Genomic DNA, 14,416 nt, shown 5'->3' on the forward strand with positions numbered 1-14,416 from the left:
TCAGGGTCAAAATGGTCCAGGGTCACAAAGCCAACAAATACCAAACAATACCATACACTTCAAACAATTCTAACACCAGCGAGAGACTCTGGAAAACACAGGGCTTAAATACAGGGACAGGTAACAAGACACAAATGGTTAGCAAGAGGATAACAGGTGAAAACAATCAAAGGCAGGGTCTGGCCACAAGGGGGCAGGACCGGGAAGGAAGCAAAACAAAAGCACATGGACCAGACCAAAATCAAAACAAAAGCACATTGACAGGACTCGGAGGAGCCAATTGTGATAATGTTTGATCATTTCATGTAATAACTTTCTGTGAAGGAACTTTTAGAGGCACTAACCTCAGACATCTGTTTCCATTCACCACCAATGTGAACTGTTCTGACTCCGTAAGCTTCTCCTTAATGCAGCACTTCACACAAAATCTCTTAGAATGACTTTGTTTACATCTTAATAATTTGAATGCAGAAATTTTGTAAAATCTCTCTGACCTTTTGTAAGGGTTGAGCATGCTCCACCAGAGGGCGACGGCAGCAAGGTGCCCAGTCTGCACTGCTAGCTGCCAGCAGAGGGCAACGGCAGCAACGGATCATACGTTCAGGGAACTCTAATTCCCAGAAGCCCTCAGTCTTATTAGACCCAACCCGACACACTGTGGACTCCTCTACTTAAGGCTGTGGCAAACAGTAGCTCTTTGTCACACCTTTGTAGAGGGGTGACTGGTATGGTACACAGCCCAGGTGGGTATTTGAACAAAAAAAGGACTGAAAAAAGAAATTTCCCCAAAAGTACAGAAAGAAGAAAAAGAGGGCTAAAAGGAATAAACTGCCCCAAAATGACTGAAAATAAAAAAGAGGCTTGAGCTACAAACTGCTCCAAGCAATAGAGAAGGTGTTTGCTCCACCAAGAGCAAACAAATGAAACATAGTGTACCTTCCATTCATACTTAAAGTGGAAATGTATTTTTTTCCCATTATCTTTTATTTCACCTTTCTAGTTCCGCCTTTGTTTGAGCATGCTGCCTTTCTTTTGTTTGCTGGAGCTAAGTGGCAAAAATGGTCTGTTCAGAATTCATTATTTTTGTGATGTCACAAAACCACTGCATTTATGTACAGCCACATATTCAGCCTGACACTGAAGTTATATATAGTATTTCAGCCTGGACTGCTTTTTTCAGTGAGGCACAATACAGCAGACCCAAACAGAACAGAGCTTATTTACATATAACTTAGAGCCCATGTGTTATATGTATAACTTAGAGCCCATGTGCCAAACACAAGGCCCAGGGGTTGGATCAGGCCTGTCATCCTATCTGGCCTGCAAAAATGTTTTAATTTTCTAATAATAATAGCCAGTTTTAGAGTGTGCTGCTCTACAGTCCCCAGCATGCACTGCAAGGTAAAGTTCTCCAACACTCCTACCCCAACAACAGTCTATAGGACAGTGGTTACACCTCAATTCTACACAATTCTACACCTTTCCACACCAGTCATATCACCCCAAGAGCTGCAGTTCAGCCAATATAAACACGTCAGCTCAGTGGTACAGAAATTGAGCCCAAGTCTTAATGAAGGTGCAGCAAAGAAACAATGCCAGGTGTCAAGCAAACAGTTACGTCTGAAACATTGAGCTGCTGGGGAAGTTTAAATTTTGAATATTTAAAGAATTCAAGTAATATTTCAAGGTCTACTACATGTGTCTGTATTTTTCTGTTGATGTTTTTTTTCCATATTATAAATAAACACTGGCCAGTTCGGATTATAGTACAACATAAATTAAAAATTTAATAAAAGCTTTTTTTCTCTGGCCTACAGAATTGATAAGATTTTTTAATATGGCCCTTTTTGAGTTTGATACCCCTAACTTAAATGATCAAATAATATCAGTTGGTAAATCATCATTGTAAAAATTAATTATGAACGTTTTTGGTACAAAAACCCACACAAACATAGTAAGTGGAATTGTGGGATACAAGCTCTTTAAATTTAGGACCACAATAAGCATTTTTACAGAAATATCAAACCATTGTTACACAGATCAGACAAATCCAACAGAATGAGAAGTAAAACTATGAGCAGTTTGTGTGTTAAACACTTAAGCGAACCTCATCTGGACCTCCTGAGCTACTTTCTCCCGTTTGGAGTTGACAGCTTTCAGCTTGTCAGTCATGTGGTCTATGAATCGAATCAAATTCGGAATCAGAATGTGATACAAGACTCACTTCCATGTCTGTTGTCTACAAAAAAGCACAGAGGAACCATAAAGATCTTTGATACTGTGATATCAACCCATAGAAAAAAGTCAAAACACATTACAAAACCATCAGGATCCAGCAGCAACACTTAATGGTTTCTACGGGTTTTTCAGCAGGGGAGAAGTGGTGAGCTGTGACTGTTAAAGCTGGGCATTCAGTTTGGGCCATAAAGCCAAACCTCGGTCAGAAAAATGGCAGGAAACAAAAACATCTCTATGATAAGGCTAATTTTTGTTAGTGTTTCTATACGATTTTTAATAGAACATTAGCACTAAGCTAACACTGGTGTGTGCTAGGGTTCTTCTTGGTCTACATTAGAAAAATCACTTAGCTAACATGTCTCATTAGCAAAATACGCAGTAATCCTGACATACATTACTGTTGTTTTATGCAGTATTTACTTCTCAGTACACTTCACTGTGATTCATATTTGTGTAGTGTACATTAATATTAAAATAATATTCCTCACAAAGAGATGGTTTGTGGCATTAGTACAATGAAGACAAAGAAGTGAGAAAAAAGTGAAAACAAGAGAAACTACAGAAAGAGAAAGGGAGACAAGAGAGAGGAAAATGGGATAAAATAGAAAGAAGAGAGCGGGAGAAAGACTAAAGAAACAGGAAAAATGATTAATTATTAATTTACGCTTAGTTGTTTGTGCTGTGAAGCATGTGCGTGTGTATTAATCAGTGATTGAGAAACTAATAATTAGTAACACTAATTAACACTATTTATTAGTAATAATGATAATTTTACATGTTGTTGAGATAATCAGTCTGTCACATGTTTATTACTGGAGTTACCAGGAGCTGTTTTATAAGGAGCCTGGCCACTTTCTATTTCCCCCATTATATAAAAAACAGGACTGCAAAATGCCACAGCGCGCCCATAATAAGTCCTCAGTGAATGGGAATAAATGGAGCTCAACGGCTAAAAACTAAAAATTAAAACCGCTTCTAATTGCTTGCCCAGAACTTTAATTTTAGGAAAGCAAATAAAGTAATTAGTAAAAAAGCAAAGAAAACTTCTGTTTGTTTCTTTTTTTTCTACAGCAAATGGGTTTTGGGCAGCAGGATGCTAACAATACTGATACTGAGTGCTGATCTGTTGGCGAGCAGAGCAGCTCATTGGCTGTTCGCGCTCACTGACGTCATGGACATACATAAGGCACCTTTTTAAACTCCTATAATTCAAGTTTTAAAGCTTTTTAAAAATATAACACCGGTGTTAAAATGGTATGATGTTCATTGTTCAGGAAATGAATGTGTTCTGTTATATTAAAATGTTTAAGATAAGCTATGGTTTTGCTCAACCCATTCATTGTGGACTCGCTTGGAGCGCCCTCTAGCGTTTGAGAAACCCAGAAGACATTATGGAGTGGTATTTCTCCTCTCTAGAAGTTCTCTGGTGATAACTTATTATTATTATTATTCCTTATTATTATTATTATTATTATTAATAATAATAATAAAAAGAGAAGTAATATAAGAGAATAATATGAGTATATTACATGTATATGTGAGTTTGAATCTGCCAATCAGTTCGCAGTGGTTATTTACTTTACTCCAAGGGTTCAATTAACTGATTTTTATTATATTTTCTGATAAAAGAAGCTTCATTTCTCAGTGAAACACAAACAGAACTATTAGACCACCAGAAAATCATCATTAATAAACTCACTTTCGAGTCCGACTTTACGTAATTTTTGTGTCTGACTGATGTAATAGAATGTATTACATTGCATAAACATATATAGTCACACAGGAACACCAGCTGGAATATAAGAAAATAGTATAAAATCACAAAACGACAACATTTATAATAATTATACTACTACTACTACTAATAATAATGATTTAATATGAGAACTGTGCATTGTTAAGCCTCTCAATTCTTAAAAGGCTCCAGCAAATGTTCTACATTTTGTCATAATACATTAAATAAAAACAGAAATACCTGTGTATTTCATGTGGATGTCATTAAACACTGTACGATACACTTTAAACCCAGCAAAAACACCTTTTTAAAGTTTGTGGGTGAAATATGGAGTTTGTACTTGTACTATTCTAGTAGTGAAAGTGTGAGAGCTGAAATTTTCTCTCCTGAATCAGAAGGTGTGAATAAATGGAAACTCCTGAAGAACTATTAGCAAAGCTGTTTCCTTCCTAACCACCAGGGGGCGCCCTGCTCTTAACAATCAGTTGACTGGTCAGATTTTTCCTTAGTACTACACCAGGAAGCCAACTGATGCTGGTGCTCAGGTCTCTGAGGCTACAGCTGAAGAACTCCATCAGTTCTCTCCATTCAGTAATCACTGGAGCAGCCCAAATGAAGTCCAACTCATGCGAGCTGCTACATTTGGGAATATTCAGGCCATTTTCGGAAAAAACAAGACCAAATTTTGTTTTAACAAAATTACAGTACTGTTTGTACATTTCTTTTTCGGCAGATGATGGATTAAGGATGTTGTGGGTTCACCAGCAACTTTGAGATTCATCAAGGAAAAGTTTCAAGCTGATGAGTTCACCATCCTTGAATAAGCTCAGGCCCTTTGCACTCAGTAGCAAAAACAACCAGTCAGCGGTGATGCAAACGTCCTACTGCCTCAAAGAGTATAGAGACCCAAGAGACGAAACTCTGGTGCTTTTTTGACAACTGCCGCTAGATGGTGCTGCGGTAGGGCTGCTGCACAGAAGCACAGAACCTACAAACATCATGTCCCTTAACTCATTTATTTATATAAGTTAGATCATTGCTTGTTCCTAAACTATGATACTGATACAAGTAGAATAAAGGAGGTTATGAAACTATTAACCTTACTAAGCAAATTTCACATGCACAAATCCAGAGTGATGGCATTGGGGTTCCTGTTTTTAGGCTATTCCTTCAGTGACCTGAATTTTTTTTGTCATTGTCAATTACAAATGCAACAGAACAAGAACGCTAAAAGGACACCTTTTCTGTTCAATCAAATTATTAAAACACAGCTCAGATTGATTATCATTAACTTTAACATTTTATTTATTTTTCTGATCGATTTATCTTTTTATTTTATGTCATTTTTACATTTTGTGACATCGTTGTTTATGTGTGGGTGTATGTATGGTCATTTATTTGAATGGGTTTATTACAAATTTGTATGTTTTTTTTCTTCCAAGGTGGAACTGGAGCTGTACATACGTATCAGCTGCACAGTTAGTTTATTCACTTCTATAGGTTAGTGATTTGTGCTTTGTCCTAAATACACCTTAATTGAGGTATTGGTGTAGGTTAAGAGAAGTGCTGGTGATGTAGTTGTACTGAAACTATTTGGACTATTTGATATTTAAGAAAAGATTTTTTTATTATTGTGTATTCTCGTCTATTATTTTCAGGCTCCAGTGAGGATGGGCCAAGCCTGGATGAAAATCCAAGAAGGAATTTTCAGTTGCTGTTGCACTTATTGTTGGTGTGAGTGGGCAACTCACGCTGACTCACACGAAGTGTGTTGTTGAGCTTGTTTTGTTTGTTTTTTTTCAGTAAAGGTTGTATTTATTTATTTATTGGTATCAAATGTTTTCATGCTGTATTTTTATTTTATTCCAGATCCAAAGCCTGGAAAATGTATCACTGTCGATACATGATTTAAATAAAATAAAGCAGAACTGTGAAGTTAGAGTTTTTGAGTAATGTCATATCTTGGTGCCAGTTATTTGCCTTGAAATATTTATACATTAACAGCCTCTTAAAGTCACTAGATTATGTAAAATTACAATAATGCCCACTCCAGCATCCCCCCGCGACCCTGACGGAGAAGCGGCTTAGAAAATGGATGGATGGACAATTATGCCCAGACAGTAAAGTGCTGTAAAAGGCAAGCCAATACAGTAATTATACTGTAATAAGGTAATACAGTAGCACAATGTAAATTTAAATTAGAAACTGTAAATTTACAGTATTGTACTGGTGTCTGTGCTGCAGTAATTTACTCTAAAATACAGTAGGAAAACAAATACAGTAGTCAAGAAAATACAGTAATTTTACTGTAATGCAATAATACAGTATCAAGCTGTAAATTAAATTTACAGTTTCTACTGTTAATTTACAGTACTGTACTGGCATCTGTGTTGCCAGTAATTTACTGTAAAATGTACAGAAATTTTTTACAGTGTACATGATTGCTTGAGATGATTTATAAATAAAGAAATAAATGAACAGAACCTACATACAACATGATGGAGTAATAAGTGGGATCAAAGAAAACAACATTTGGTAATAAGCTGTAAAAGTTGCCAGTGTAACATTAAAAAGCCTTCTGCCATTTCTCCAAGACCCTGACAGCTAATTCACAAATGACTGAAATCATGACTCAAGTGCTTTCAAGTGGAAGCTTTTCAAGTCATCAGTTAATTGTATGAGAAGCAGTAATATTTCTGTGTAAGTTCATTTTTGTACGAGTTTCAAGCGTTAAAGTGTTTAAAACATTTAATAAAATCACTGAACTATTAAAGAAAGTCAACGTTTGGTGTTTATTCGAACACCATCGTCGGTTGTGTTTATAATAGGCTTGTTTATATTTTTCATGGTTCAACGCAGGCCGTATTGGTAGAGGCATTAAATATATGGCATCAGAACAGAAAGAGATATTTATTGTGCAAAGAACATGCATACATACAAAAATGTGCAATTTAAAAGAGTACTGCAAGTAAAGGAAAAGCAAACAGGATGGGTGCAACCAAAGAAGAGCATGAATAAATAGAGTACAGAAGAAAGGAAAAAGAGAAAAACATAACAGAGAGCTAGGGTTTAGATTCTAAATCATAATCTTCAATTCCTCTCCTTGGATCACCACCTTATCGTGGTGGAGGGGTTTGCGTGCTTGAATGATCTTAGGAGCTATGTTGTCTGGAGCAAAAGCTCCTGGTAGGGTCTCCCATGGCAAACTGGTCCTAGGTGACAGGTCAGACAAAGTGTGATCCATAATAACCCCTATGAAGACACAAAAACAGGACTTGTGTACCCTGCCCGGAACAGGGTTACCGGGGCCCCACCCTGGAGCCAGGCCTGGGGGAGGGGCTCGCCAGCGAGCATCTGGTGGCCGGGCATTTACTCATGGTGCCCGGCCGGGCCCAGCCCGAAGGAGTTACATGAGTCCCTCCTCCCATCGACCCACCACCAATGGGAGGGGCAGTAGTAGGGGTTCGGTGTGTTGTGGATCGGGCAGTGTCCGAAGGCGTGGGCCTTGGCGTTCTGATCCTCAGTTGCTGAAACTGGCTTTTGGAACTTGGAACGTTACCTCACTGGCGGGGAAGGAGCCTGAGTTGGTGCGCGAGGTTGAGAGATACCGGCTAGATATAGTCGGGCTCACCTCAACACACAGCTTGGGCTCTGGGTCCAATCTCCTTGAGAGGGGCTGGACTTTATTCTTTTCTGGAGTTGCCCATGGTGAGAGGCGGCGGGCAGGTGTGGGCTTTCTCATAGCCCCTCGACTCGGTGCCTGTATGTTGGGGTTTTCTCCGGTGGACGAGAGGGTAGCTTCCCTACACCTTCGGGTTGGGGAACGGGTCCTGACTGTTGTCTGTGCTTATGCACCGAACAGCAGTTCAGAGTACCCAGCCTTCTTAGAGTCCTTGGGAAGGGTGCTTGAAAGTGCTCCTCCTGGAGACTCTATTGTCCTACTGGGGGACTTCAACGCTCACGTGGGCAATGACAGTGAGACCTGGAGGGGTGTGATTTGGAGGAATGGCCTCTCTGATCTGAACCTGAGTGGTGTTCAGTTTTTGGACTTCTGCGCAAACCACAGTTTGTCCATCTCGAACACCATGTTTGAACACAAGGATGTCCATAAGTGCACATGGCACCAGGACACCCTAGGCCGCAGTTCAATGATTGACTTTGTAGTCGTGTCATCGGACTTGCGGCCATGTGTTTTGGACACTCGTGTAAAGAGAGGAGCTGAGCTGTCAACTGATCACCACCTGGTGGTGAGTTGGATCAGGTGGTGGGGGAAGATGCCGGTCAGACCAGGCAAGCCCAAACGCATAGTGAGGGTTTGCTGGGAACGTCTAGCAGAAGAACCTGTCAGATTGATCTTCAACTCACACCTCCGTCAGAACTTTGACCAGATATCGGGGGAGGTGGGGGACATTGACTCAGAATGGGCCATGTTCCGTTCCTCCATTGCTGAAGCGGCTGACTGTAGCTGTGGCCGTAAGGTAGTTGGTGCCTGTCGGGGCGGTAATCCTCGAACCCGGTGGTGGACACCCCAGGTGAGAGATGCCGTCAAGCTGAAGAAGGAGTCCTACCGGGCATGGTTGGCCTGTGGGACACCAGAGGCAGCTGGCAGGTATCGACAGGCCAAGCGATCTGCGGCTTCAGTTGTTGCCAAGGCAAAAACCCGTGTATGGGAGGAGTTTGGTGAGGCCTTGGAAACTGACTTTAAGTCGGCTCCGAAAAGATTCTGGCAAACCGTCAGGCGACTCAGAAGGGGAAAGCAGTGTGCCACTAGCACTGTATATAGTGGAGATGGTGTGCTGCTGACTTCGACTGAAGACGTCATTGGGCGGTGGAAGGAATACTTTGAGGACCTTCTCAATCCCACCGACACGTTCTCCAGTGAGGAGGCTGAGTCTGGGGACATGGGAATAGGCTTGTCCATTACTGAGGCCGAAGTCGCTAAGGTAGTTAAGAAGCTCCTTGGTGGCAAGGCTCCAGGGGTGGATGAGATCCGCCCTGAGTTCCTCAAGGCTCTGGATGTTGTGGGGCTGTCTTGGCTGACACGCCTTTTCAACATTGCGTGGACATCGGGGGCAGTGCCACTGGATTGGCAGACTGGGGTGGTGGTGCCTCTTTTTAATAAAGGGGACCGGAGGGTGTGTTCTACAGGGGAATCACACTCCTCAGCCTCCCTGGCAAGGTCTATGCAGGGGTACTGGAGAAGAGAGTCCGGCTTATAGTCGAACCTCGGATCCAGGAGGAACAGTGCGGGTTCCGCCCTGGTCGTGGAACACTGGACCAACTCTTCACCCTCTCCAGGATTCTGGAGGGTTCATGGGAGTTTGCCCAACCAGTCCACATGTGCTTTGTGGATCTGGAGAAGGCATTCGACTGTGTTCCCCGGGGTATTCTGTGGGAGGTGCTTCGGGAGCATTCAGGCCCTGTACAAACAAAGCTGGAGTTTGGTTCGCATAGCCGGCAGTAAGTCAGACTCGTTCCCAGTGAGAGTTGGACTCCGTCAGGGCTGCCCTTTGTCACCGATTCTATTCATAATTTTTATGGATAGAATTTCTAGGCGCAGTCAAGGGATGGAAGGTGTCCGGTTTGGTGACCTCAGGGTCACATCGCTGCTGTTTGCAGATGATGTGGTCCTATTGGGGACATCAGGCCGTGAACTTCAGCTTTTGCTGGATCGGTTTGCAGCCGAGTGTGAAGCGGCTGGGATGAGAATCAGTACCTCTAAATCCGAGACCATGGTTCTCAGGCGGAAAAGGGTGGAGAGCCCTCTCTGGGTCGGGGATAGGCTCTTGCCTCAAGTGGAGGAGTTCAAGTATCTCGGGGTCTTGTTCACGAGTGATGGTACAAGGGAGCGGGAGATTGACAGGCGGATTGGTGCTGGGTCAGCAGTGATGCGGTCTGTTGTGGTAAAGAAAGAGCTGAGCCATAAGGCAAGGCTCTCGATTTACCGGTCCATCTACGTTCCCACCCTCACCTATGGTCATGAGCTTTGGGTAATGACCGAAAGAATAAGATCGCGAATACAAGCGGCTGAAATGAGTTTCCTCCGCAGGGTGTCTGGACTCTCCCTTAGAGATAGGGTGAGAAGTTCAGTCATCCGGGAGGGACTCGGAGTAGAGCCGCTGCTTCTTCATGTCGAGAGGAGCCAGCTGAGGTGGTTCGGGCATCTGGTTAGGATGCCTCCTGGACGCCTCCCTCGGGAGGTGTCACAGGCGAGTCCACCTGGGAGGAGACCCCGGGGAAGACCCAGGACACGCTGGCGCGACTATATCGCCCAGCTGGCCTGGGAGCGCCTCGGAATCCCCCTTGGAGAGCTGGCGGAAGTGGCTGGGGAAAGGGAGGTCTGGGCTTCATTGCTTAGGATGCTGCCCCCACGACCCGAACCCCGGACAAGCGGAAGATAATGGATGGATGGATGGATGGATAATCTTCAATTGAAGAACAGAGCTGGTGGGCGTACCTGTTGTGCATCAGTCTAAGAGCAATACAAAATAAAGTCATTGTGAAAAACGCAGAACTTTGGCTTAACTTTAAAGTATTTGGCTTTGTGGATGAAAATCTTTCTCAGGATAATAATAGTGTTTATAAGGAAGTCATTGTCCGTAATAAGTCCGTAAATTATGTCTTTGTCCGAGAATACTTTGAGAAAAGGAACTTTGGAAAATAGCCAATCAAAGATATCAGAACACAAAGTTTCAACATGTATGCAGTGAAAAAATAAATGCTCAGTTATTTCAACGTCATCACAAAAGACACAGTTATCTGTTTCAATGCCAAATCATTGCTGAATAAAGTGACTGGCAGGACAGATTATATTTAAAGTTTTAAAGTGGGCTTCTCTGGCTTTCTCCTGCTCCATTCACTCCCATTTCTTTGGGACTCACTCGCGGGCGCCCTCTGGTGTCTAGCAGTCATGTTTCTGAAATAACGGGTGGAAAAGCAAAGGACCAGGCTCTGATTGTCTTGGGCTCAGCTAATCCTACGGGATCTATTCAGGTGTAAGCCAATCATGATCAGACCTGGGGTTAGACCTTATTCAGAAAGACTGAAATGGATCAGTCTTTACAGAGTGAGAAGGATTTACAGAGTGAACAAATCAACCTACAATATGGAACTGTGCAAATTGTGGTCGGTATAACTGGCTATCGAGCTTTAGCTGGTTGTTTGTTGGCTCGCTAAGTTAATGAGAGATAGATAAAAGGATCAGGAACATTAACTAAGGTCAGCTGAAGAGCCAGAGGTTTATTTCCCTGAATTCCTCTGTAGAGGTCATTAAGAGTTGGCGGCTCTGTAGAAGCCAGTCAGGTGAGAATATTTTTTTCTAGAGAAAGAGGCTGAAGGAGACTGACAGAGCTGAAGCAGCAGCTTGGATAAATGCTAGTGATCAAGATTAAAGCTAGTGCATGCTGTTTAAGCTTTCAGTTAAAGTTAATACTGAATTTCTGAAAATGTGATTCCTTTAATATATCCTCACATATGAGACTGAATAAATAAATAATAAAAAAAACAGTTGAGAATATTTTGTGCAGTCAAATGTCAGTATGACCTGGTCACTTAGACTATTAAACATGCAAGTGCAACTACAGAACAAAATCACACTGTCTGCTTGCACAATCTGAGACTGTGCCAATCTGTGTATCATATTTCAGACCTGCAGCTTACCTACGCATGGGTCCCCATTTTTTATTTTATAAAATAAAAATGAATTTGAATGTTTTGCAGTTGAATGCATGTTTTATTCATGGTCACAATTTTTTAATTCATTCCCTTGCTTAAGTTCTCTCTTTTCTTTTAATGATGTTCTCTTTAATTTGTGGGTACATTTTCTTTATTTAGGGCCACGACTAACAGTTTGTCCTTTCGTTTTCTTTTAATCTTCTGTGTACCAACTTGGCAAAATAGCCAATTTTATACATTTTCTGCCTACTACTAAAAGCTGGTGTTCAAATCTTTTGGGGCCATTAAAATCCCTTCACGAACCCACCAAACTAAGCTCTTGCAGTCTCCACCACCACCACCCCATCTCCTCCCTGTTCCTCAGTCGTATGAAGGTCCTACAACCCTACTGTCTCCTACAGACTTCTGGCTTCAGAGAGATTTATACTTGTATGGTAGAGTCTTTTATCTGAGGGACTGTATATTTAGATTCAACAGCTCATAAAATCAATAAGATATTTCTAGACTTTTTTTGGCAGAATAAGTCCCACAAACTTAAAAAATGCTGTGCTTTCTGTTAGGAGAGCAGGAGGTGGTTTGAAGTATTAGACTTGACACCCTCAGAAGGTATCTTACAAACCCAACCTCAGTGGTGATCTCACCTATCATCATAACTTTAACAAAACTGGTGTCTTTTCTTTTGAAATGTATTATTTGCCAAATAAGCTCCTAATTTCTCAAGTCTCATCAGCAGTCTCTCCTTGCCTTAGGGTTAGGGTAGTATTTATAGTTAAGGTTTGGGAAAGTCTCCAAGAAATTGATGGAAGTCTATGCAATGTCCCCACAATTTACAGAAACAAACATATGTGTGGGTATATGAGGGAGGCAGGAAGAGAGGCATGGAGAAAGAAAGAAACAGATAATGAAAAGCTGAGGTATAGTGCCAAGATGGTTATAACAGCAGAGAATATAAGACCATTTAAATTTGATTAGGCTAAACATACTCTCTCTTTCTTTTTTCCAGATTAATACCTAAACAACAAAAAGCCAAAGCAGTAGTTATGATATTTCTTATGTGTTTGGGTATCTTGCATGTGTTTCTGTTATTCTAACATCATAGAATGGCTCATGGTTTTTATGCATAGCCCAAGCAGCCATATCAGCCTCAACATGATAACATGCTAACACGTGTATGGCATGGCTAAGGACATTAAAAGGCAACATAACTAGTAAATTAGTTTTATTGTCATCTTTCTTTTTTAAATGTTACATTCAGTAGCTGATATGTTTGTAGCTTACATTACTCAACATATCCTTTTTTAATGATTTTTTATTATATACAAAATAAAATATTGTTTGTAAATCATGGTATGCAATAGTTTCAGTCCTGGCCACATTACATGTATTTTGTTGATTTTCTAAGTACAGATCATCTACAGAGAATATACTTTTCAACATACAATTGCTGTTTATGATGAATACATTTATTTAGAGTGAAAAAATTAGATTTTTTTTTCTATTGTGGATATTCAGTACATAAATGGTTTTGTTCATAAATTGTGCTGTGAAAGTGCTGAAAAGTGCTCTCTGTACTGGATGTGTTCACTGATTTTCATTTAGAAACTCAAAACATGTCATTTCACCAGGGGTGCTTAAAGTTTTGCTTATTAGACTATATTGGTTTCTGAAAAAAATGTGGTTCATCAGCACATTACTAAATCATCACCATCTAAACCATCATAACCGCAGAAGCTTTTGTTCCAGGAAAAAAAGGGCAGGAAAGGCATCTCCTCTTCTTTACATCTAAAGGTGTGCGTGACAGAGAACCTTAAAAAAGTGCCATTTGTGAAATAGTGACAACTTGGGCAAACACAAGCAAAGTCCAGAGAACAGCGGTAAGGTTCAGGTCACCCTATCCTAGATCATGACATACACCTGGTCAGCTCTTCTCATATTGTACGTTATACACTCCATTAATGCATAACTTGTTATGCCTTTTAACTTTTCTAACAGTGATTAAATATATTAAAAATTCATTTATGATATGTGGCTCCTCCGAGATTTTTAGTGATCACCTCAGAGGGCCAAAAAGGCTCCAAATAGGTGGATATTTTTTCATAAATTGTACAGCAATGCACTTTACTTAAGACTTTTATAGGTGGACATAATAAGCTGTTGAAATATGTACAACCAGATATGAGCTGTAATGCAGCTTTGGTTTGACAAAAGTCATGAGTGATTAATATTTTGTATGTCATCATCCATTGGCCTTTTTCATCAAACCACAAAGTTACTGAAAGGCTAAATTATATTGTATCTATTTAACATTAAAAATGCATTGTAATACTGTATGCTCATGTTGTTAACACAAGTTAATAAATTCTCAGGTGCCATAGTAATTATATTCTGAGATATTGTTTCTGTATAATACTGTAACAGTTGCCATTTATTTTTTATATTGGTTGGTGTAGTGTAGTGGGTAGCACCTTTGCCTTCTACATTGTAGACAGGGGTTCAAGACCACTGTACCAATAAGAGTCCTTGGGCAAGACTCCTAACACCGCCTTCACCTACCTGTGTAAATTGATCAAATTATAAGTCACTCTGGATACGAGTGTCAGCCATAAATGTTAATTTTTGGAACATTATAATTTCATTATAATGAAGATTTAGTCAAAGCCTGTACCACCCATGTGAAAAAGTCATTGCGCACCTAAACCTAATAAATGCTTATGGAACTCTTGCCAGTAAAAACTGTGCACATTTGTGATAACTTGTGATGGGTTTTCT

The sequence above is a fragment of the Pygocentrus nattereri genome, chromosome 15 (genome assembly GCF_015220715.1).
Source record: "Pygocentrus nattereri isolate fPygNat1 chromosome 15, fPygNat1.pri, whole genome shotgun sequence".
Lineage (NCBI taxonomy): Eukaryota > Metazoa > Chordata > Actinopteri > Characiformes > Serrasalmidae > Pygocentrus > Pygocentrus nattereri.